A 26,865-nucleotide genomic window follows, 5' to 3' on the forward strand; every position below is an offset into this window, starting at 1 on the left:
ACCGTCGTCAATAGCAACGCATTATAACACATCACACATGCATCACAACGGACTCGCTCATTTTCATTCAAATACAACTTGCCGTCTTGCGTCTCCATTTTTGATTGTATAGAAAATCAAATCAGTTGATTTATTGTTTACAGAGTTTGATAATATTGTTGTGATCATCTTGTCTAGACGATTGTTTTGTACGCTGTACAAAATTAATTTATAAACAGGCAAGATTTAAAATAGTAAAGCTGCCGTCGGCAAGTCTGGCAGATTGGGTCGATTAGCCAAAATGTTGAATGTTTACAACTCTCATGCCCCTCCCCACTACCAGCGAGCACCCTCCCATCGAGGTCGTGCTCGTCAGTGCGTCACTGTGCGTGTGTACCTGATTTTCTGTGAACGCGTCCGTCTCTTCAGCATCCATCAACACCATGGACTCGGAGGTAGGCTGCCCTGGCTAATCTATCCATAGATAGCAATAACCGAGGAATTGGAAGCTTGTTAGTATATTTTCTCTCCGCCATCACGCTTCATGCAATCTCCAGGCGAACTTCAGGCGTGGCTTGTGCATGTGATATTAACGTGCGCGAGTGAGGGGGGATCTGTGGCGTGTGCACGACCTGTGATTGACAGTCAGATCTCACACCCCCCTGCGCTGATTGGACCTGATGAAGCGGGAGCGCTGGATTTTTGCAAAACAAATAACACGCTCCAGGTGGAGTTAGAAGCTCGGGTTTTTTTCTAAAACCACCTTATTTATGTTGTTCTGTCGGATTATAGTGTCGATTACACTGAATATGATCAAAAAAATTTTGCCGACGGCAGCTTTAATCTCAATTCTTGTCCCCGTAATTATGTGGTAAAAGAAAGAAAAAAATCTGTGTAATAAGTGTACAATATACATTATTATCCCTTAAATGTCACTCTTCATAGTCTTGTTTGAACTTGTTCGTTCGTCTTTGCCTCAAAGCCACTTGCTGCGAACCTTTCTTCACGGAAGCTTCACGTTTATTTCAAGTGAGTGAGATCAAATATTTCAACTCAAAACACCATTTTGTGCCCAATTATTTCCCAGACGTAGTTTGGGTATTAAAGTCAAGTTAACTTGCCTTGCGTTCGCTATATAACAGTGGATGATGGTCACACAAGACGACTCGGCAGATCTAAAGTGTTTCCAGGGTGACCATCCTCAATTAAGTTTCACTCAGGACTTTTGTAAAAGCCAAAATATGACCACACCTCAGATTTGGTCCTCTTAAAGGCTGAACAATCTCCCGAGCACGGCCACTGCCTTCCGCCATTCCTTCTCCAATAAAAAAAGAAAAACATTGTGCGCTGCGCCAGCGCCAGACTTTTGCTGACAGGATTTGAGTTATTAAAATCGCGATAATCAAACACGGTTTTAATGATAATTCAATTTTAAACGATAATACTAACCGTCAGTACATTTTAGCGTGGTTTATAGAGAAACCGGTAATCGTCCCATCCCTAATACAAACTAATTCCAATGATTTTGCCTTTGATCTTAAAATTCTAATATTGACGTAGCCTATAATTGTGTCATTAGTGCGTCACGTATCTGTGGACCAGACTGCTTATAACTCGCTGGTTGTCCTTTCTGATTGGCACAATTACACTCAGATTAGTGCCGTGTCGTTCCCGACTGAATCTCTCATTCACTTTCATACACTGACTCATATTTCTCCTCCCGCCTCTCGAAGCTCTTGGAGTGTGTTTCTTCTTTGGTGGTTTTCTCCTTTGGCGCGTTTCATCGCCCAGCTTCTCTGAATCATTTCTTTTGTTCGAGAGATTCTGCTGATCGACTTCAGCAACACTCAGAATGCTTTGCTAATGAGTAAAAATATTGGTCTTGCCAATAAAGCAAATGAGTGACACTGGCTAGCGACAGTGGAAACGCGGCTAATGCTTCTCCTGGGTTCTGCGTCAGTGCTGTTTTGATCAGATATGGCTTAAAAAAAAGAACAATTTGCTCGCAATCTGGAGGCCTCTATAGTTAACCTGCAATTATTTCCATCTCGACTTGTGATTATTGCTGTTTTCGCTTCACAGCCGAACCGTTACGCCTTTCTGTCCATCCGTGGCAGCGAGTGTGTATTAGTTTTCTGCGCTGGCCTGGTCCACTTGTGGCTGTGTAATTATCTCCTGGACCCTCATCGGTTTGGTGTCAGGAGTCACGAAGAGGTCACACACACATTCTGAGCGGATGACCTTGCCGTTAGATGCTGCTTGTTAGCACAGTTGAACCGTTTGGCTGAGCTGAGCGCTAACAAGCCCAGATATAGCAGGACCAGAAAGCAAACCGCTGTCGGTTGTCCAAGGACGACTGCTCAGAGACTCCGCTTTATCTCTCCGGCCGGCGTATGAAATATCGCTCCCTAATGCTGTCGAGGCCCGAATCAATACAGACAGAGATACACTTGCCATGATAAGAGCAGGCCTGAGATCAGCTACTGTACGGATGCACTCTTTCAGCAGAGAATAGATCAAGAGGAAAGTAGATTAGTCGTTTAAGTGAAATTTCACTATTCTTCATGCTAATTATGATATTGTAAGATGTTATGCGTGTGAGTGAACCCACTCATTTAACAATTAAATGAAAACTGTCACACAGCCTCAAATATGGAGGATTTAATACAAAAGTTTGAATGTTTTGGAAAGTTTCTTTCAAGGCTGCACTTGATCAATAATAATACTGTGATATTGTTAGTCACCTCGGTGGGCCCAGAGCCATTACATATTTAAAACAGTAATATCCTATACTAAACCTAAACTAATCTTGACAAACTATATATCATTTGAAAGCTTACAGTATCTAGTTTTCATATTCGGTGACTGATTTTCAAAATAAATTACAGAGGAGCCGTAATTTATCAATTTGCGACAAGAATATTTTCATATTCCTAAGGCGTGTTCAGACCTTTATTTTGAAATGGCAATGAACATGAAAAATCATGAAAGGATGGTAGAAACCTCAGTTTGTTTTCATGCCAAGAGTTCAAAAGATGGCACCCATTCAATTATTTGAGAAAAAGGGTCTGAAAATGTTTTAAAGATGTATAGATTCACCATTTGTGATGTGGCAGCGAGCTATAGTGCACATACGTGTTCTTTTTATGTTTCTTAGAGGTTGAATTCATATCAAAATCTGCCAAACTTCCCATATTACTTCTGAATAGAATGTCTACTTCATAAATTGTATGAAAATTGTGGAAATAATGGTTCAGATCACTCAAACCACATATGGAAATGGAGGCGCCCTTATATGGGCAGTAATGGAGTCTGGTTGTCACCTAGTGAAAGTTTGGTACTGCGCCCAAACAAAATCTTACCGAAAGCTCATTTTTTGAGATATCAACCTAAATTTTGAAACACAACTTGTTCAGATTTTTTACTTTTTTTGTGTTTGCAGTTTTAGAGTCGCCCAGGTTTTCAAATGTATATTTTATATAGAATATGAATAATTAATTTTTTTACATTGTACATTTCCATAAACTCAAACTTCTATAACTTTTTTTCTGTTTCACTTTCTTAATTTATTTCACGTCTACAAAAATCTGCCAAATGTCTTCTTTAAAACAAGACCAATTGTACGTCTATACTCCAAAGCATTCTCTAATTACAACCATTTAAGTTCGAAATGTGCATTTTCATGTCTATTCAAAAAAAGGCCTGTGACAGTTAACAGGTTGAAACATCTGTTTTCTGTGTGAATATATATATAGTAGTGTAATTTATTCCTGTGATGAAAGCTGAATTTTCAGCATCATTACACCAGTTTTCAGTGTCATATGATCCTTCAGAAATCATTCTAATATGAGGATTTGATGCTCAAGAAACATTTGATTATTATCAGTGTTGAAAACAGTTTTGCTGCTGCTTGATATTTTATAGGCTACTTCATATTTATAACAATGATAAAAAAAAAATCAGGATTCTTTAATGAATATAAAGTTCAAAAGAACAGCATTTATTTGAAATAAAAGCATTTAAAACATTATAAATGTCTTTACTGTCACTTTGAAAAAAAATGTATTGCCCCCAAACTTTTGAATGTTTGTGTAGAAGTGGTTGAATTTTATTATATTCAGAGGTTTGATAGCCTGTAATCAATTTTGGGTCTAAATAGTTTAAAAACACTCTCTAGCAATTAAGTAAATGTCAAAATGAACTGCTAAAATGGTAAAATGTGCTAAAATCACTAGGTTGGGGTTAGTCAGTATTGAGGCCAAATGTTGGATTGTACTCCTTGATAGACTTTTAAATCTAATAAATTAAATAAAAAAGCATCTGTTTTATCATTTTGATTTTGACAGGTTTGAATGTTCAAGCTTGACAAATGTCAACACTACAATATGTAAAACTGCAGAAAAGTAAATTAGATATTTTCTTACATGCATAACTATTGAATCTTGTTTCCGCCACGGCAATAAAAATAAAACGGGTAATTGCGACTTTTTCCAATAGAATCTGTCTGCACCCCGCAAGACTTCAAGTTATGCCCACTTCAAGTCACGCCCCTTCAAGTTACGTCACTTCAAGTCACGCCCCTTCTCGCACAAGTTTAACTGAACATATTCAAATTAACTAAACTGACTCTTAGCTGTTCAAGAACATAAACCTTTGAGATGACATCTTCAAAATGCTTGTTTTTGTCTGTATACAGTAAAGCAAGTTTCAATATGCTTTAATGCCACTGCCAAGGTATTGATAATGTATTGCTAAAAACCAAATTGCAATGTATTGTTTTTTTCTAATTGTCCCACCTCAACTAGACTGTGGAGCAAGTACTAATTAGGGGTCGACCGATTAATCGGTCGGACGATTAATCGGCCGATTTTTTGCATTTTTTAACATAATCGGCATCGGCCAATATCCAGTATATCAAGCCGATTATTAGGCGGGCGCATCTGTGGGCAGCCTTGTGTTGTTGTTGTGGACGCACGCTGCGCCTAGAGTCATTCTCCAGCAGAGTGAGCAGACCTCATCCAGTGCCTAAGGAAGGAGCTAAGTTCCTTGGAGAAAACTCCTTTATATTTAATTAAAACCTTTTGATATGTTACTGCCAACTTCGAGAAAAAATATGAATAGGCGACATGACGTTCGGTGGATATTGATAGCGTAGTTGAGGTTGCATTAGCACAGCAGAAGGGTTGCTATCATGTCACAACAATAAGTAAGCAAGAATTTTGCAATTACAGACAGAGAATCTGATACTTTTATTTGTTCTGTTTTGTGTGTCTTATATTTGAGAGGGTTGTCACTCAATGCAGAGAAATAAGTAATAAAAAAGTGGCCATAGGTTAGTGAAGGACTGGCTTTGCTAGCGTCGTCGCTAGGGTTGGGTAGCTACAGACAGACCCGGTGCTAATACGGCACTGGTGCCTTAACGACCGTTATTTACCAGACCGAATATCAATGCGTATTTCTGTGCTACTGTTATGCCTGTGCTTCTCTTGGATGCTCTGAAAACGGACGTTAGAAACGTGACGCTAGTCAGCAGTTAACTTTAGCATACTGTTAGCTAATAGCTGGATTAAACACGGTTAAAATGCTGGCCAAACAGTGTAATGTGTGACTGTATTTCACTGTAGACTAGGGGTGGAACATGTATTCGTATTGAACCGAAACGGTACGGGCGTCATGGTTCGGTGTATACATTTACACGGAGAATAACGTTACATGGTATAAAAATAAATAAAACTCGCGTGCAAATTAATTCATGTAATGCGGAACTACTGTTAGATACGCGGGTTCTTTGGGGACACCTAATCTGTAGCCCCGCCTTAGCTCTGAAGCAGGCTGCGATGTAAAGATTGCAATGCTGGAGTATGGTGTGTGTGTGTGTGGAAGAGAGAGAGGGAGAGGGAGAGAGGGGCGCGGGCGCGATCGAAAAGTCGCGTGTGTTTAAAGTCGCAAAGTGTTTACTTATATTTGTGTGTGTGTGTGTGTGTGTGTGTGTGTGTGTGTGTGTGTGTGTGTGTGTGTGTGTGTGTGTGTGTGTGTGTGTGTGTGTGTGTGTGTGTGTGTGTGTGTGTGTGTGTGTGTGTGTGTGTGTGTGTGTGTGTGTGTGTGTGTGTGTGTGTGTGTGTGTGTGTGTGTGTGTGTGTGTGTGTGTGTGTGTGTGTGTGTGTGTGTGTGTGTGAGGCGCGGATGCGATCGAACAGTGGAAACATAAAAACATACTCCGTCATTTTGTTTACAAGACATCATTCAAACTGCAAAGTGTTTAAGTTACTGTTAATTACAATTTTAAGGAAAACAAATATATTAATCTGAAATGTAGCAAATTAATTTAATTAATTCAGGTACAATTACCAAACATATCTCAAGGTCACAACAAGTGCAGATTGGTCAAGTGTTCAATAAATGTTTTTGTTGAGAAATCTTGTCTATCTTAAGTAATTATTTGTGTTATATTTTATCTTTCAAATAGAGGTTAAAAACAAGCACATAATCGGCCAAAATAAATCGGCAGCATTAATCGGCCATCGGCCGACCCGGATTTCAAAAGATCGGCATCGGCATCGGCCTGAAAAAACCCATATCGGTCGACCTCTAGTACTAATATAGCTATTCTTTTGAAATTGTGCTTTGTCTAAAACATTTTTTTTTTATAAATATAGTTAAACATCTTTTCATGTTTTAAATAAATAATTTTAAACATCTGTTCATGTCATATTGCCTGATGTGCTGACAAACGAATTTTTGACAACACTAATAAACAGCTAAATGCACAACTGTCAAATATCTTATGATACTTTGAGACTCAGTAACTACAAGCAAACTTATCACAAATAAACTTTTATTGAATTGAATTGAACATTGAATTGAACATTGAATGCAACGGGAGATCAGATAGGGAATGCGGTAGGTCTTTTTATACTCCTCTGAAAAGGAGTTCCAGTTTACCACACCTGTTGACAAAAGAAAAGTTTAAGTGTAAAACATGTTTGGCTTATTGCCTAAAACAAAAAGCATTAGTCTAAAGGCCAATTTATACTTCTGCGTCGAGTGTACGCCGTAGTGTACGTTGTAGGCTACGCACGTAGGCGACGCCGTCGTGAGCATTTATACTTCTGCGAATGTCTGTGTTGCTCTGCAGTTACACCGCCGAAACGCTAGTTGGCGCGGGTGGGTTTTAATGTTCCACTGTGTTTACATTCCTCGCGGCTGTTTTGAGTTTAGGTTTCTACGAGCAATGGCGACTGAAGGAGTCATACAGATGGCTGTATTTCCGCACTTCAAGCAATCTCTCGGTCACTTGGTCTATTTCCATGGCTCTTCACTGATCTTCGGAATTTAAAAATGGCGGGCGGGCGATGCAGAGTGCAGAAGATCATTCCGGAAATGCGTAGGAGAAACGCGATGCTATCCAGCCGACCAATCACAGATCTTGCGGTCCGCGTCGCCGCGACGCGTAGTTACATTTTTGAGGAGGTGCGCGTCAGGGTACGGCGAAGGGTACGACGTATGGTACACGTCAATGCGTATGCTACGCCGTACCTTCTACGCGCACCCGACGCAGAAGTATAAATTGGCCTTAATGTAGAAGTGAATGTTATATTATGATGATTAAAATCATTTTAGCACTAGAACCTTGACTTGAATCATAACTGTGGCCCACACAAATGTAGAATCGTCACTCAAAAGCACAACAGCTGCACACAAATCACAGAGGAAACAGTCATAAACTTATACAGAAAAGTATATACGTCAAGTAATCACAACTAAGAAACTTGCATTATTCTGAATGCAGCGATGTGTGAGGGGAAATAAATAACATTACACGTTGAATGTTACAGAGTGAGCTCCCAAATTACCCTAATGTTTACCCTGGCTAGCTAGCTTATATTGTTATTGCCCGCAAATAGTTATGTTGCTTTCACATCCTATCAGAAATGTGATATTTACAACTTTTGAAATCGTGATTTCGAGCTCATTGCATTCAAGTTTGAAATTGGAGGGTGTTCATGTACATTTTATACCAAGGAAAGTCGTTTTACGCCAATTCCGAGAGCAAGGCAGCATTATTATTACCACGCCAGCCAGTAAAATACTTAACAACGCCAAGCGAGGACGGTTTAGTTTTAAATAAATAAAAACTTTTAATAGATTATCAACTCCAGAAACAGTACCAAAATGTGTTACTGTATGGACATTTCTTATACAGGTCTCTGAACGAGCTGCCATCTTGCCAACAAAATCTCGTTCTTCTGACATCTCGTGTGATTCGGTTGTGATTTGGACAACTTCAAGTTACGCCCCCAGTCTTGCAGTCCGCAGACAGGCCCATCTCACTTTTCGCAATTCTGACTTCATAACACGCAATTGGGAGATATAAAGTCAGAATCGTGAGATGTAAACTCACAATACTGAGATATAAACTCACAATACTGAGCTATAAACTCACAATACTGAGAAATAAACTCACAATACTGAGGTATAAAGTCAAGTTGCAAGATGTAAACTCGCAATTGTGAGAAGTCGCAATTATCTTTTAAAATGTTTTATTCTGTGGCGGAATACATTACAGCTGTTCATTTATCCAAATGACAGCAACAAAAAATAGTAGAAAACTAGATTAGCCGGAGAAAAAGTGAAACTCTGAAGTGAAAGCAAATATTTCCAACAAAAACAAACCTCAGCCTTTCAGCTTATCTTCCATTTTAAGACGATCACAATACAAAGGAAACCGAGTAATGTGTCATCTGTTAAACTTCAGGGAATAACCAACAGAAAAGCAGGAGGAGGCATAAGAAACGTTCCTTCGGCAGCACTTCTCCACATCCCATTACTCATCATGCAGGAGAAACACACCGTGCGCTTGATGCGTCCGAATGACTGATGAGCTGCGAGTGTGATCCATGAGACGGAGTTAACAGGCGGATCACGTTGAACAGGCAACTTCTCTCTTCATGTAGAGGAGTCAAACACACCTGTACTTCAGGATCAATACTAGGATCAAAACAATGCAAAGCCACTAGTCTAGTACAGTATCACTACAGCAAGGCTCTGAGTCCAGGGGCCGGTTTCACAAAGCTATTCTAGACCGGTCTATAGTGTTAGACAAGTCTAAAATGTGCTCATAGACTAGGCTAATGCAAGTTAGACTGTTTCACAAAAATAAAGACTGACTTAATTTAGACCAAAAACATTAGACTACCTTACCCCCAGGCTAACTCAGGTCTAAGACTCTGTTACCGTGGCAACCGGCAGTAACAATCAGTTACATTACAAACAGCCAAAAGAAAAGGGAAAATGGCTCATAATTTAAACATTTCTTCTTGTTACTACATTCTCCGCTAAATTTCTCAAGTAAAATGTCCTTGTAACTGTTATACTCCTCCAAACACACACATATCTTCCGCTGGGGTAAACTGCGCTTACTCGATCCGCCATGTTTTTTTGTTTTGAAGTGTCTTATTTTACCCAGAATGCATTGCAGTGTAGTCCTACTTAAAGGTGCAATGCACAAGTCTCTGAGTTTTTGCAGAACTATTTTTTAACATGAAATGTTGCGCATTGCACCTTTAAGATAGTCAGAGTCTTAAGTGCCTTGTGCAACGGTCTGATATATATATATATGTGCTATATAAAGATGAATTGACTTAAATTCAGTATTGACACTACTGTTCAAAAGTTTGGGTTCAGTATATTTTATTAAAGAAATCAATACTTTTTATTCAGCAATGATGCATTAAATTGATCAAAAGTGACAGTAAAGACATTTATAATGTTACAAAAGATTCTATTTCAAATGTTCTTTTAAACTTTCTTTTCATCAAAGAATCCTGAATAAAATACATCAGTTTCCACAATCTTCAGCAGCAGCACATGATATAATCAGAATTATTGTTTTTTTTTTCTTGAGCATCAAATCATCATATTAGAATGATTTCTGAAGGATCATGTATTTTTTTATCTTATTTTTGAAATAAATGCAGCCTTGATGAGCAGAAGAAACTTTTCAAAAACTTTTCAGACCTTCCTGAGTTGAACAAGCATCTTGTTCTGAAGTTTAAGCTCCACATTTCACAGACTTTACATCTCTCCAGGGTTTTGTTCCCTGTTCGTCTGCCAGACTGACGTTGGAAACAGTCGGAGAGAGTGGATTGATTACACCGGAGCTCATCCCAGTATCAGCGTGAGCGCCGGGAAGAAAAGATGCAGTTTGCTTGATTACAGTGTGAATATCTGCACGCATCAATGAAAGCGGTGACCCTGAGCCTGATTCATGCTTCCAGGGATCTGCAGATTCACTGAGCTCATGTGAAGCGAGGTTGGGATGACACAGCTTCAGGTGTGCGCCGGTTATCGATTGAACGGACCCTACAGGGACAGGCACTGCCAGTCATGTGCGCTTCTCTGAGATTAGCCCACAATGTGGCCCTTAGATAAGCTTATCTAACCCTGTGCATTGAATAAAACACACTTTCCATCTGGCTTGTGCTGTTCACATGTACGTCGGGCGGGTCAGAGGTTTTCAACCGCTTTGTAATCAACTTAACCAACTGAAGTCCAACTCCTGATGACATGTTCAGTGGCGGCTGGTGGGTTTTAAAACAGAGGCACACAATTTTACTTAAATATGGCTTTTTTGTTCACTTCTATACACTTCTATAGAGAATATAAATATAAGTTCACTCAGCTAGTCCTAGCCTATCACTTAAAGCAAAAAATCATTTTAAATGTCCATGTTAAAAGCACATTCGTCGTTTAGCGAATAGGGCTGGCGCGATAACCAATATTGTAGCACCGCACAGGAATGCAAGTATCCACGATTTTCGCGTGTTTCCTTTTTTCATAAGGCTATACCCTTCTTGTTTTTACCTTCATGCATGTGTATTGAATGTTAAACAAGTTAATAACAATACAGTTAATCATGGTGATTTGTACTGATCGACTGAGCGCGTGCGATTACCTGCCTACCTGTCTGTCTCTATTAAAGGATTAGTTCACCTCAAAATGAACATTTCCTGATAATTTACTCACCCCAATGCCATCCAAGATGTCCATGTCTTTCTTTCTTCGGTGGAAAAGAAATTACGTTTTTTGAGGAAAACATTTCAGGATTTTTCTACACACAATGGAGTTGAATGGCAACCAGAATGTTGAAGTTCAAATCAATGCCGTTTCAAAGGGCTCTATTTTTTTGTTGAAAATGACCGATCGTTTTGCCGGATTAGACCCATATTTCTCGACTGGGATCGTGTCGAGACTTTGAAGCTGCATTGAGGCGGACATTTGAACCTTCTTTGAACATTGGTATAGTTGGTTGCCATTGAAGTCCATTATATGTAGAAAAATCCTGGAATGTTTTCCTCAAAAACCTTAATTTCTGTATCTGAAATTGGATATCTTGGATGACATCGGGGTGAGTAAATTATCAGCAAAAATGTTTTTGAAAGTGAACTAATCCTTTAATGACTCAGAGACGGTGTGTTACCGTAACAATGTGACCGTGCGCTGAGTGACAGCCTTTCAATGCGCAGAGACGCGGTTCAGTTTCGGTTACTGAAAATGTCCTCGTTTTTGTGCATGCTGACCACGTCGTCACACTTATTTATATAGTAACAAATAAATCAAAATAAATAAATAAATGGCGATAACGCATCACGCTATTGAGCCACTCAATTACTTTCCTTCACCGCCACAGCCCTATTAGTGAAGCTGAAGCCTATATACAACATTCCTTATTAATTTGTAGCTGTTGTTTGAATGGTAGTTTAATAAATTAGTTTGCGATCAAATATTCAATATCTCTACTCTCCATAGTTACATCAGTGGCAGCAGTTCAATGTCTGGTCGATGATTGGTTGATATACCAAGGGAAGATAGCCGCCTCCGCCATGTTACTTTTCTCAACACTCCTAATCGCTGAAAGGGAAATACTCGATGGTGATTGGCTAATTTTGGATTTTGGACTGGCTATATGGATTTGCCTCCCTCTCCTTTTCTTAATGCTCTCAGACTCGCGCTTTTGCAGATTTGGCACATTCGGGGAAGAAGTGTGTGGTGGTTACACTTACACTGGTGAAATCACAAACAAGAAATGCACATCCTGAACTCCCCTGGCTTGAAGCACGTCCTTAGATTTCAAAAAGCTTTTTAAATGCTCCGGGCGTGCGATTCACAGTCTTAAAACACAGCACAAGTAACTTTATACCATGTTAATGGTATATGTAGGAATAGGAAATAGGTGATGGAATGTGTTGAATTATTGAAAATCCAGTCATGGTATGACACTTTAAATGGCACTAATTTTCAATAATTCAACAGTTCCAAGTCAGTTATTTTTACTTTTAATGTGTTTGCCACATTTTCTTTTCTCTTTCTTTCTTGGGAGGTCAATCTGCCATTTCCATTTTGAAAGAAACTTGAAGTCCTCCCTGTAGTCAATCATTTTATCCTTTAAAACTCATCTTTGATCACCAAAATGACACATTTAAGCGTTTTTTCCTTGAAAAGAATGTCTTCATGCCTTAAAATATCTTGAATGTAAATCGACACCCTTGCCTGATTTAGTATGCGTGGTTCTAAGAATATGCAAATGAGCCCCGCCTCCACTCACTCAGCTCAGAGATCCACTGGTTGACGATCACACGTTGATCTGATTGGTTACAAGGTCGTTTGTGACGTCAGAAACGCCAGCGATTTCAAAACGTGTTTTTGAGACTGTCTTTGGTTCACTGCAGTTTTAAGGAGAAAATTCTCAGCAATGGCGTCGACTTATGAATTTACACGTGGTTTAAGCACATTAAAAACATATATAAACAACATTAAAAATCTGGATTTTCACCACAGAGGGACTTTGACTTTAGAATTAAATTTGACTTTGACATTTCAACCGTAATCTGACAAAACTTAATTGTAAACCCGTAGAGGTTTCTCCGGGAAACCAGTCGAGCTCCTGAACCTCGGCTCTAATGCGCACCTTAAGGGTAAGTTAATCAGTGAGGAATCACAAGCCATTTCCCGTTTGGATTCTCAGGGGACGTGGCCCGCCATCATGACCCTGGCGCTGTTCCCATCTTCTACTTAAATGGCCTGATTTATTAATGGTCCCTGATGCCACCACTGAATGTGTCCCGTCCAGGGTTTTAGTGGATTGCTCTGCACCTCGATCTCTCAAAGCATAATTAATCACGAGTGCTGGAAGATCAGCCACAGTGACGAGCACGCGTATCTTCCGGGAATCACGCCGTCGTGACTCCAGAGTCGGATGAAGAGAAGCGCTCGAATGCATGAAGTCACGTCTCGAGTGCCACTGATGTCTGTGTTTTCCAATCACTCTTAAGTCTCTCTCCACAGACAGCAAAACCTGGGCTTTAGAATTAAAGTTTTGTGTTTTTTGAGAGATTTCTGTGAATAAAAATATCAACTCAACATGAGAATCTACTTTTGTAGGGACGTATAATATTAAAGACGGCATGAAATCAAAATTGCCTCTTTATTTTGTTAGTGCACATTACAAGTCTTGTGGTAAACGATTCATTCGTGCAAGTTAAGTAACCTTAGAAAAGTTTTTACTTTATCTTAGGAAGTAGAATTGGAGCTTCTTGTTTTTGGGGAAATTTCTGTGAATACAAATATCAATTCAACAGGAGAAACTGCTTTTGCAGGGACGTATAATATTAAAGATGGAAACCTATTATTAGTCAGTATATATTGGATAAGTGGCAAGAGGAGTGCAAGAATAAACTATATGAAATTCATCCGAACATTTCAAACTTTTAATCACAATTGAAACCAGATGTGATCCAGTGGTGTTCTCCAGATGTCCTATAGGTCACACGAGTTTGACTCATGCATAGAGTTGGTCTTCACCTTTAAGCAAAAATGACTGTTTTAAGATTCCCCTCTCTGTTAAACATATCTTATTGGACGGTCCTGGGTTTAACACAAGTAGAATGCTCTTTTATGAAGTTATTTAACTTGAGGGCTTATTTAGTGAGATTATGCCTGCAAAGGTTTTGGATTTTTTCATGTTAATTTCAAAAATATATATATAATATGACTACTTGTGTTTGTTTGCATGGTTTTATTGTATTTATGATATTTTTATTTTTGTAATCACATTTTTGCCATGAAAATAGCCTTAGATGCTGACATGGCATTAAATAAAATAAGCTATCTTTCTATTAAAGACGGCATGAAATCAAAATCAACAAGCCATGCCCCTCTTTTTATCATCCAATATTCAATTTCTCTCAGAATATTCTGAAGTCGGTTGCAACTTCCGTTTATCGTGGACTTTAACAATCATTATCAATTAATCCCAAATGACTGTATAATCCATTGGAATTCATAAAATCAGGCATTTTGAACCTTGTGTGTTTGGGAAGATGTAGCAAAAATTAATATACAGGCAATAGTTAATTTATTTATAAACAAATACATTTACTCTAGTATTTATTTTACAGAACTGACAAGAAACTCTTATAAAGTTTGACTTAATGGCAACTTAAGAACAACTAAATAGCATTTATGCAAGAAGATTGGTAGTCATAATTTGACTGAAATCCAGATGCAAGTATAAACCAAAGAAACCCCAAATAAGTTTGGAAAATGTAGCATTGCACAGCTGTGATTTGTATAATTGTGAGATGCTAACATGAGCATTCTAATGCTTTCTTCAGTTGGATCATTGCAGACTGAAGGATTGGTTGTAAACAGTGGTTGAGAAGGTTGTGACAGGCGGAGTGTTTCCCAGATTGGCGCTCCAGCCGAACAGCAGCAGAGCGACTGAAGTTACACTTTGCCAACACGTCAACAGAATTAAACGCCATCTGTCAAATTATGAAAGGTTGTGAACTGACATGTCACAATCGTATCACGTTGGCTAATTAATCTACAAGCTTGATTTGCATTTCCAGAAGGAAATGGCAGCGTTTGCAAGGCGGTGGAAGAGTGAGTTTGGGCTTCAGGCTTGTGAAGTTTGGGCTCCTGCTGGTCATTGGGAGATTTTACAACTTAATTTGTAAATTAATATTAATATAGTAGAATGTCTAGAGTGTAACCTTACATTTTAAGTAACTACATGATTGCTAGCTCTGAGTATTAGTAGACTTTAGTCAACAACAACAACAAAAATTCAACCAGGCAATCTGGAATGGCTTGGATGATTCATTTCTGGTAACTTTTTATGGTTATTACGTTAGGTATCACAAACTAACAATTTTTACAGCATTTACATTTATTCCAGTATAGCATATAGCATTTTTTATTTTATTTGTCATTTTATTTCAAGCATACAATGAAAAAGTGTACAGTATGTACAACATAAGACAATAATTGAAAGAACACTGATCAAACAAATAAACAATCATCCCCCTTTTTGAGAATAAACAGGAAAATGCAATATCCAAACTTAACTGGCTGTAATTCAAGAATGCTTTGGAAAATAGACCTAATTTTTCTCTTGTTTTAAATTAGACAAAGTAAAAGCACTAAAGAAAATTGAAGTATGAAATTCAAAAAAGTAAAAATTTGCTGTAAATTAAAAGTTTCTCTAAAATTGTTATAAAATCAAAGCCATATGTCTAACCAAGTTGTATTATAAATTTGATATTACAAAAATTTAAGTTCCCATGAGATTTTTTTTTTTGGCATAATATTAAAAATAGACACTGGGTGAGACACGCCATTGATAATTTTTTCTTTATTTATTTTTTTCTTGATGCATTCTCCTGTTAAATTAATTCATTTCAGTCCAAATATCACTTCTATTACAAAAGATGGAACCTTGAGACTCAGACCTTTCCGACGATACATGATTTGTCAAGATTAGAAAAGGTTTTGATTATAAAGTCCCCCAATAAGGGAGGAGCTTGATAAAATAATCTAGAGTACCGTTTCTATGGTAACGCAACAATTTCAAAAAGGTTTCACAAGATGAATTTTGAGTTCGTAAGCTTTCGTATGATACATCATTTATAATAATTACTACATTATATGAAAAATGGCGAATAAAAAGAGAGCGCTAGCGGGACAGTGACAGTTCGATATTGTAAAAATGTGTTTTTCATAAAACCTAATGCATGTTAACAAACATTTTTAATTGTTTGAAGCATCCAACCTGCCATTCAAGTAATTTCAGATTGCTCTTCGTTTTTCCTTTTGTGAAGACGCCAAACATAACAATGATAATATGAGAATGTAAAGCAATGACAGTAGCTCTAGTGTTTGGCTGTTGGGTAATGCTGGTTATAATCTGATCTCCGGAGGGCCATATTTCATCCGGCGGCTGCCATAAGCCACTGCGTAAAACAGTTATTGTTTCGCCTCCCAAGAGGATTCCCCCTTAATTGACTGCCTGAAATATGAAGTTCATGGTGAACCATGTGGTTCATTGTTGCATTTGTCCTCTTCTTGAGTCTAGAGAAGATATAGTCCTGGTGCAGATGTGAGAGAGGAACAAGAGCTTGTTGGTGAGGGATGAGCGAATCCCTGAGCTCTTGCTGCTTATGTCCTCGTTCTGATGTTGCCGTATTGAGTTTCCTACAGGTAATTAGAGGCTCGCCAGGCATGCTTTCTGTAGAACAAGTGTTGTTTTTTTCCTTGAATTTCTTCATGCCTTTAAAATCTCTTGAATGTAACTCGACACTCTTGCCTCATTTAGTATGCGTGGTTCTATGAATATGCAAATGAGCCCCGCCTCCACTCACTCACTCAGCTCAGAGATCCACTGGTTGACGATCACACGTTGATCTGATTGGTTACAAGGTAGTTTGTGACGTCAGAAACACCAGCGATTTCAAAGCGTGTTTTTGAGACTGTCTTTGGTTCACTGCAGTTTTAAGGAGAAAATACTCAGCAATGCTGTCGACTTATGAATTTACACATGGTTTGTCTTAAAGCGTATTAAAAACACCACATAGACACATAAACAACATTAAAAGCTGGATTTTCACCTCAGGGGGACTCATGCTAATTCTGTATTGACTTAAAAACATGAAATCATCTGCAGATGTGCACAAGGATGGCGTTTGAAAAGCGCAAACATCTATTTTCCTTCTGTTCTCTTTTCTAGCCTTAGCCAGCGATAGGGAATGTCATTGTGACGCACCGGCGCACGTGTTTTCTGGCCGTCTTCTTGACAGATGCATGTGTGACTGGAAGCAAACACATCGAGCTCCCTCATCTCGTCCGTCGTCGGCCGGCTCATTTTCTCCTCGCGAGCGGCAGCATAATAGGATCTGAGGCTCGCTTTGTTCTGTTCCACCGGGCATCGCAGATTAGCTGCAATTAATCTTAGTTAAGAGAGCCCTGTGTGTGCCTGACACCCTTATACGCAGCGCTGCGGAAAAGCAGAGGGGAAAATAAACATCAGGCTGGTTTATACAAGTCAATATCTTGTGCCTCTAATGGGACAAGATTCGACCAAAGCAACCCTTCATTTGACAAATACATCCCATCATTCAAGCTGTTGTGCTTCTTCGCCCCTCCTTTTGCTTCTCTTGCTTTGAGCGCACCTCGTTGTTCCCGTGGGATTCTTGAGGCTTTCTGAGGTTTTCCATGCCGCCTTGCTGGCGTCTCAATGAAGAATGTGCTTTATAAACTTTCCCTCCGACTGTTGAATCCGATCCACATCTAAATCCACCAAATCCACTTTGTTAAAGATGTGCAAAATTATTTCAAATTCTACTAATTGGTTTTTAGGCTGGTTGTGGGTTCATCTAACCCTGAATGGACATGGGAATTTATAAAAGACAACTTTTTTGTTTGTTTGACTAGACCGGACAAAACACAATGGAACCAATAGTCAATCATATCCCTTAAAACTCATCTTTGATCACTAAAATTACATATTAAGTGTTTTTTTCCCTTGAATTTCTTTATGCCTTCAAATATCTTGAATGTAACTCGACACCCTTGCCTCATTTAGTATGCATGGTTCTATGAATATGCAAATGAGCCCCGCCTCCACTCACTCACTCAGCTCAGAGATCCACTGGTTGACGATCACACGTTGATCTGATTGGTTACAAGGTAGTTTGTGACGTCAGAAACACCAGCGATTTCAAAGCGTGTTTTTGAGACTGTCTTTGGTTCACTGCAGTTTTAAGGAGAAAATACTCAGCAATGCTGTCGACTTTACACATGGTTTGTCTTAAAGCGTATTAAAAACACCACATAGACACATAAACAACATTAAAAGCTTGATTTTCACCACAGGAGGACTTTAAGAGTCATACTAATTCTTTATTGACTTAATGCTCGTGGTGGGGGATTTAAAAACTGAGGTATTAAAGTGAGAATGCCTTTTTAATACCAAAGTTAGTAGCGTGTATTTAAATGCAGTTTGTTTAAATGTAATAAAGTAGAATTAAAATGAACATAAAAAAAAATTAAAAAAAATGAATTCAAAACCCTATTTTGAACTAGAAAAGCAAAGTTTTTGAAAAGTTATTTTGAAACGTTTGAGAAGTCTTGAATATTTGTAGGCCAGATATACAAGTTTAAAATTTCATAATTTAATAAGTTGGCTCGGATGGAAAAACGCTTTTTCACAGAATGCATTACCTGAGTTGAAGTTCAGTAAATTCCTTTTCCAGTGCGTTCGGTTTCTAATTTAACTTTCTGTCACCAATTCAATTGAACATCACACTGATGAATTGAGCAAGAGCCAGTTCTTCAATCCTGAATCCGGCACACAACCTTGAGTGCAACAGAACGTTCCAGTCTAAATGCTTGACGCCAAAGCCTGTGTCATTTGCGTTAAATTAAATATGGCGTTTACCCTGACTAATGCCCACAAGGCTCTAGAGTGAGGTAATGCGGTTGGCCTGCTGTCTCGTATTAATTCTCACCATGGTTTGTGCTTAATGAACCAAAATCCCGCTTCCCGTTCTGCATCTGGTGTTGGGCTTGGCAGAGTTCATGAATTTCAGAATCAGTGACGCAGTCGATTGCCCCGACGGGAGACATTTTGTTACTCCAAATGTAAGAATGGTGTGTGTCAAAGGCCCCGGTGTTGACCTTTGTGGGTTGAATGTGCACAGTTGTGGTTTCAAATCATCTGGTTTATAATATTATTTTTTTTGGTTTAAAGCTGGTGTTTCGGATGGGCCATTTTGCAGTCCCATCACGCACAGCCGTAGCAAATTAGAGAATTGCAGCTTTGGAAAGCTGAGACGCATGTATAATGCAGATCTCGATCTGTTTGATTGTCACCGCTGTGGCCTGAAGGAGCCGTGGCATTGTCTTTCGGTTTGGTTGTGGCTCATTTTCAGGGTTCATTGGGAGGAAAAATGAAGTTGGAATCCATGATGATTAGCCTTGGAGGTTCTGGTTTGACTTGTCGGGCTGTAATTTGTCTAATCGTCGCTGTGGCGCTCTGGTTATTTGAGGCATGAATCTTCGGCTATGTTGTAGATGAAGCTTTTCGTAGTGGTTGTTAATCTTGTGTGCACCGTCATGAATGGGAAAACTTTCTTGTATTGGGAACAATACAATAACATCAATGCAATGCAATACTATTGTAAATGAGTTATCATAAAATATCTGGCTTCATGCCAGAATTTATTTACCAATTGGAACTTGATTTCTGAAACAATTTGATATTAAAAGGCTGATTTACTCAAATTACATTGACATGTTAAAGAAAATGAAATGCACTTTTTCCTTATCCTCCAGTTAGGGGTGTGCGATGTCACGATGTTTTTTTATCGTGGACTATTAAAGTGTCTCCACGATCTGCTTTTAAAGAAATATCGTAGTATTGTGCCATCAGTTGCAGTTTCCAAATCAACATATTGTACAACTCAACGTACATTCACATCACATGTTAACGCAATGCAATCAATGCAATTCACAAAAGTTCACTATTTGCATGTGCTTTAAAGCCTTGCAGGTTAAACGCTTAATTCGTGTGCTGATGCGCTGTTTTAACATGCGCTGTTCTGAGCGCGTAAACCTGAAGCGCACCGGCACTAAAAGCCTGTTAAACAGCATGTGGATTCTGGGCTAAGTTATCTTTCCAGTCTGATTGCATTAATACTGTCATACACACAAGGTTTACATAAACACAGTTGGTTGTGTCTAAAGTAAAAGTACATTTAAGAGAACATCTGGCTTCAAGAGGGGAAAAAAAGACTAGTTTACTCAAAATACGTTGACATGTTGAAGAGAATGAAATGCATTTTTTCCTTGTCCTCCAATTGTAGTGTTTTGACATTCATTTTTATTTTATTTGTCATATATTTTCCATTAGACCATTTTTTTTTAAACCTTGGATCAATATTATTGAAGCCAAATAGGTTATTGCTTATTTTAGTGCCTGCAATCGACCATCCATGCAAATTCCCCAAGGATTTGAGCGTTAAACGTCTCCTATCCAAATGATCAGGAACATATTTCCCTCGGCCGGTTCTTGCACTACTGCGAATCGCTCGTAAATCAGAAGCGTGTCGTGTTTTGACAGTCATTTATTTCAGGGTTCGTACAAGTGCTTGAATTTGACTTTTTAAAATGTAAGTCCTGGAAAGTCCTTAACCATATTTCTGAAGTAGTATTTGAAAAGTGCTTGAATTCTTGAAAATGTTTCACTTTTTTTGTGTGTGAAAAAAATTAAATATCTTTTCACGCAAAATGATCGCTGCATCCCTTCTGAGAAGGGATGCACGATATATCGGCCATCATATCGGTATCGGACGATATATGTTCAGTTTTAATGTTATCGTTATCAGCCTGATAAGAAAATTTTGCCGATATATGAAAGCCGATAAATAATGGATTATCTCCTTCAGCTGAGACGCTTCAGATGCGCAATGTTCAACATGATGGCTTTAAATTGCTTGAAATATGATTGGAATCACTTCAAAAGGGAAAATACAGTTCAGTGCAACATGAACAGCGCAAATCTGTCAAATCGGCTACATAAAATGATCATGAGAACATTATAATTGTGTGTTTAGGTCATGGCTTTTAATGATGAGACTTTTGTTTTTGTAATCAGGCTCTCAAAAATTATATAAAAACTTGGATTTAGATTTATCGGCCAATATATTGGTTATCGGCTTTCAGATATAAAGAATTATCAGAAATAAAGAATTATCGGTCATCGTTATCGGTCAATTTTCATATCGGTACATCCCTACTTCTGAGGTATAGAGCTATGATATTAAGTTTATAAAAAGTATATAATACAAATTTCATTCTTCAGATCAATCATATATTCATGGAAAAAAAATCATTTTGAATAAGGATATCTTTGTCATAGTATCCTTTCAATGGTAAAGGGGATATTTCCCATGTCTGACAGCGCTGGTCGGTGGATTGATCTCTATGAAGTGAAACATCAGAGACCATATTTATGTAATATGAGTTAAAAAAAACACAAATAAAATAGATATTGTTTGATTAAGTCCTGATTGTAGTCCTTGAAATCCCAAAAAGTAGTGCTTTAAAAGTCCTGGAATTTCATTTTACAGAATTTACTGTTATTTTATTAGTTTTTCAAGTCATATATTTTCTATCTAACTCATTTCCTCTTATCCTTGGATCAATATTATTGAACCCAAACATCAGGTTTGGTTATTGCTTATTTTAGTGCCTGTAATCCGACCATCTATGCAGATTCCCCAAGGATTCGAACGTTATCCAACATGATCAGGAACATCTTTCCCTCGGCCGGTTCGTGCACTACTGCGAATCGCTCGTAAATCAGAAGCGTGTCGTGAGTGTTTAAAGCGTGCGAGAACACATTACAGATGGACCTGCGCTGCAAAACATGCCCTTGATGTTCGCTTTCGTGTGCCGTTTCTGTTTGGCATCGCCAGACTGTTAATAATGGACGTGCGGAAAAGAGTCTCGAATGAAATTGCGCTGGCATTATACTTCATGTCTTCTGGCCTACGGCTCAAGTCTATCAGGCCTGGCCAATAATAAGCAATCCATTTGCAACTCCATGCCTTGATGAATTACAACGTGTGCCTGAGCGGAACATGACCCGAGAAGTGCTGGATGTGAAAGCGTGCAATTCTAGACGCCAGTTATTGCTCTCGTGTTTGACGGGCCTGTTTGCCAAACTGAATTCATGGTTTGCCCTGACACTTAGAAATCGGGTCTAAAGAAAGGCAATATATTATTCTCCCGCCTGACACGAGCTCTTATTACCTGTGTCACTCTACATAGAAGGACCGTGTTGGTCTAATGGTGGATTTCGTCAGGGGAAGAATTTTTTGGGCATAAATCCAATGTCAGCGTTCGTCCAGGTAATGACGTCCTCTCCTCCCACTCGGCTCGAGGATTGACAGCACAACCCAGGGTTTCATGAAAGTAATGTTTCTCTCTGTGATGGCGTAACTCTGAGTAACTCAGGTCGGGTGGGGTTTGGCCCTCAAGTGCCAGTTGTGCACAAAAGCCTTTGACTTATACAACCACAGTGAAAACCCTTAGTCGTCACAACAATGGGACGCAATGCTCTGCAATCCCGGCTTTCCTTGCTCTCTCCCGGCTCTCTTCGGCTTTCTGTGCAGATCAAGGGAGCGAGTTATCGTCTTGTTCAAAAGGCATTTATGTAAAGGCACATCCTTGCATGTTTGTTTTGGAACCGACGACTGATATTTAGCATTTGCATCCCACATTATATGGTGCTTACATGTATACCAACGTTCTTAAAATGTTGACTACTTTGTTTGTGTATGTATGTGTGTATACTCGCTTTCTCTCTCTCTCACACTCTCTCACACTCTCTCACACTCTCTCACACTCTCTCACACTCTCTCACACTCTCTCACACTCTCTCTCACTCTCTCACACACTCACTCACTCACTCACTCACTCACTCACTCTCTCTCACACACTCACTCACACACCACACACACCACACCACACACACTCACACTCGCTTGGCTAGTAGAAGTTCTGAATGGCCAGTCACTTAATTTATTAGCCAAAATTGTCCGGTGAGTGAAACTTAATTTCAAACCCTGGTTGTGGTGTTTCACCCTTTTAATGCAAAGGTTTTATAACCGACGTCTGATATTTAGCATTTGGATCCCACATTATATGGTATTTTCCCCCAAAAAACATTGAATGTTTTGCTGTAGATGTAAAAGCCATTGTTGCTCGTTGTTGTGATGTTTCATCATCTGGTGGCTATTGTAAAAATTGCGTGAAGGTCCTCGTCTCATTTAAGAGGGGTATTTTTAGAGGGATTCATATGAAGGAAGTGTCATCGTGAGGCTTCCATAGGAATGCAAATTGCATCTCGGCTGAATGTATTGCCTCATACCCCTCCGCTGCTACAGCACTGTGGGATTGTTTACTGTGGCAGAGCTGGTTTTCCACTGGAAGCGGGGCCTTGAGAGTGTTTATTTTGGGGCTTGAAGATTTGAATCGCTTGTTTGGCTTCAATTTAGTTCTTTAAAACGTCGCCCCCTCGTGCATTCGCTCGGAGGAAGCCAACCAAGAGTTTAGGAACAAATTACATCTCGGGGTCTCATTCATATTCAGCGTCGCCTGTCAGGAGCGAGCGCTGATGAGTTTAGTTGTTAGGCCTGATGGGCACGCTTGAATTTGCCAAAGCAAACGCTTGTGCTCGGTGTATTCCACGCTCACAGCTCTGGGACCGATCCGATACGTAAGATGGTGATAGCAAAGGGAAAGGTTTCGCCAGTGCGTCGTTACGTGTGATTGGTGGAATATTTAATAATAGTAAGACTAATTCCTACAATAAATGTAATTGTCATATATTATTCAATAGTAATAATTCCTACAATAAATATAAATGGCACATATTATTCAATAATAATAATAAGTCCTAACATAAATATAAATAGCTTATAGTATTCAATACTACTGCTACTAATAATAACTCCTAAAATAAAATGTATTGAAAAATATTGTATAAGTGATAAATCCTCAAATAAATATAAATAGAATATATTATTCAATAATAATAACTCAAAATAAAATATGAATGGCACATTGTTAGGAGTAGGATTAAAGTAAATTTTACTTATATTTAATTTAATTTCACATTATAGAATTAAGTAGCATCTACTTAACTAAGTTAAGTAAATAAAAAATAAAAAAATTTACTCAAACAATATAACACTGAATTAAACCACACTTTTAAAGTGTATGCTTAGAAACATCCAAGTAAATATTACAATAGGTATTGTATAGATTCCATACTGTATCTATATTAAAGAAGTAAATGGCATTTGAACAGAGACTTCAATACTTGGTACACAATATACAGCAATGGTAACATTTGATAGATCGTTTTTGAGTATGAATGTGTGAAATCAACCTATATTAATAATTCATGCCCCAGTGCATGATGGGAACACCAGTATTAGAGAAGTTGAGTAGGTTTTACTTAACTTTATATCATTGAGATTTACGTTTAATTTCTGCAAGCTTGAATTGAGCACTAATATAGGATTTACTTTGTTGTTTTTTTTATTCTTGCCTGAACTACCTTTTTCATGTAGAAATTACATTGTTTTTTCTGTAGAATTGACTTCACCACAGACTCATCTTTATCAGTGCATATGCTTTCCTGCACACATGAGATTGAGTTCAACTGCTTCAGTCTCCTTTGGGAGATATTATAGTTAACGGATCTCATCTGATGCTTTTTATTATTTAGCCAACACCAATTTTAGACTTGAGTTTGTCCTTTGCACACACGCACACTGTGATCGAGGCCTAATCCTCTTGATATTTGATGAGAGTTTGTTTGTTTGGTGAAATATTGTGTCTGTGGATGTAATGACGTTGAGAGGTCAAGAGGGCCTGAGACACACACCTGTTGAGACTGATTCAATCCATCCTGATTAATAGTTTGTGTCTTTTTGATTATTTTGTTTTGTGTTTCCGAAGGCCGTTCTTCCTCGAGACTGTAAACACAGTGCTGTTGAATGTAATACTTCTATATGCAAGCACGTTCTTTGTTTGTTTGTTGTTGCATTTTGAAATGTCTGAATGCAAGTAAGTGTTGCTTTTCAACATGGATGTTATTTTGTCTAGTCAAGTCACCTTTATTTATATAGCGCTTTTTACTATACAGGTTGTATCAAAGCAGCTTCACAGTGATAACATGAAAATAATACAACAAAGTTTGTTTCTAGAAGAAAATTGCGTCATCCACCTTAAGGCAGATTAGTAATATTGTTGAATATTAAATGTCCCCTACTAAGCAAGCCAAAAAACTAAGCAAGCCAAAAGCCAAGGCGACAGTGGCAAGGAACCAAAACTCCATCAGGGACAGAAGTGAGAAAAAAACCTTGGGAGAACCCAGACTCAGTCGCTCAGTTCTCCTCTGGCCAATGAACGAACAGCGGATGATTATGATTCAGGCAGCATTACAGGTCAGAAGTCAGATTGGTTTGGAACAATATTATCCAGTTCCATCTGGTTGAAGATCGAAGTCACGCCGGTATGGAGACGAGTTTGTTGAGGATCAGTGCCGATGAGGCTGGCACTTCAGGGATGCGTTGTGGACGTGTTCAGGCGCAGGTCCACCATCTGATCTGGATAAGGCCCGGATCTGGCTGACTACATCATGCGTTGTGGACGTGTCCAGGTGCAGGTCCTCCATCTGATCTGGATACGGCCCGGATCCGGCTGACTACATCATGCGTTGTGGACGTGTCCAGGCTCAGGTCCTCCATCTTATCTGGAAACGGCCCGGATCCGGCTGACTACATCATGCGTTGTGGACGTGTCCAGGCGCAGGTCCTCCATCTGATCTGGAAACGGCCCGGATCCGGCTGACTACATCCATGCGTTGTGGACGTGTCCAGGCGCAGGTCCTCCATCTGATCTGGTTGCGGCCCGGATCCGGTTGACTACATCCATGCGTTGTGGACGTGTCCAGGTGCAGGTCCTCCATCTGATCTGGGTACGGCCCGGATCCGGCTGACTACATCCATGCGTTGTGGACGTGTTCAGGCGCAGGTCCTCCATCTGATCTGGATACGGCCCGGATCCGGCTGACTACATCCATGCGTTGTGGACGTGTCCAGGCGCAGGTCCTCCATCTGTTCTGGATACGGCCCGGATCCGGCTGTCTACATCATGCGTTGTGGACATGTCCAGGCGCAGGTCCTCCATCTGATCTGGATACGGCCCGGATACGGCTGACTACATCCATGCGTTGTGGACATGTCCAGGCGCAGGTCCTCCGTCTGTTCTGGATACGGCCCGGATCTGGCTGTCTACATCATGCGTTGTGGACATGTCCAGGCGCAGGTCCTCCATCTGTTCTGGATACGGCCCGGATCCGGCTGACTACATCATGCGTTGTGGACGTGTCCAGGCGCAGGTCCTCCATCTGTTCTGGATCCGGCCCGGATCCGGCTGTCTACATCACGCGTTGTGGACATGTCCAGGCGCAGGTCCTCCATCTGATCTGGATGTGGCCCGGATCCGGCTGACTACATCCATGCGTTGTGGACGTGTCCAGGCTCAGGTCCTCCATCTGCTCTGGATACGGCCCGGATCCGGCTGACTACATCATGCGTAGTGGTCATGTCTAGGTGCAGGTCCTCCATCTGATCTGGATACGGCCCGGATCTGGTCGACTTCAGTAAGCCTCGGAATAAACAAAGACTAACATTAGCGTAGATGCCATTCTTATGATGTAACGAGTACATCAGGTGTTAAAGGAAGTGTTCCCGGTTCCGGCTGACCTAATCTATGCAGCCTAATAATCATTTAACTGATTTGAATAATAGAAATGTGTAATGTTCTATGTGAATGCCAGGTAAAAGAGATGCGTTTTTAGTCTAGATTTAAACTGACAGAGTATGTCTGCTTCCCGGACAATGTTAGGGAGACTGTTCCAAAGTTTAGGTGCTAAATAGGAGAAGGATCTTCCGCCAGCAGTCGATTGTA

The 26,865-nt window shown here is 39.5% G+C and overlaps 1 protein-coding gene and 1 long non-coding RNA gene across 2 annotated transcripts in view; one reads left to right on the forward strand and one right to left on the reverse strand.

Annotated features, from left to right (window-relative positions):
* eif3ha (eukaryotic translation initiation factor 3, subunit H, a) overlaps positions 1-26,865 on the forward strand; it is an 83,183-nt gene that overhangs the window by 16,279 nt on the left and 40,039 nt on the right. The window lies entirely within an intron of this gene.
* LOC309484012 overlaps positions 825-26,865 on the reverse strand; it is a 168,793-nt gene continuing 142,752 nt past the window's right edge. The window contains exons 2-3 of the long non-coding RNA XR_014200703.1: positions 3,115-3,707; positions 825-2,982 (exon numbers count right to left, since the gene is read on the reverse strand). This is a non-coding gene — a long non-coding RNA (uncharacterized lncRNA). The remainder of the gene's footprint in view (positions 2,983-3,114; positions 3,708-26,865) is intronic.

The sequence above is a fragment of the Leuciscus leuciscus genome (assembly GCF_965113295.1).
Source record: "Leuciscus leuciscus genome assembly, chromosome: 20".
In the NCBI taxonomy this organism is placed as follows: Eukaryota; Metazoa; Chordata; class Actinopteri; order Cypriniformes; family Leuciscidae; genus Leuciscus; species Leuciscus leuciscus.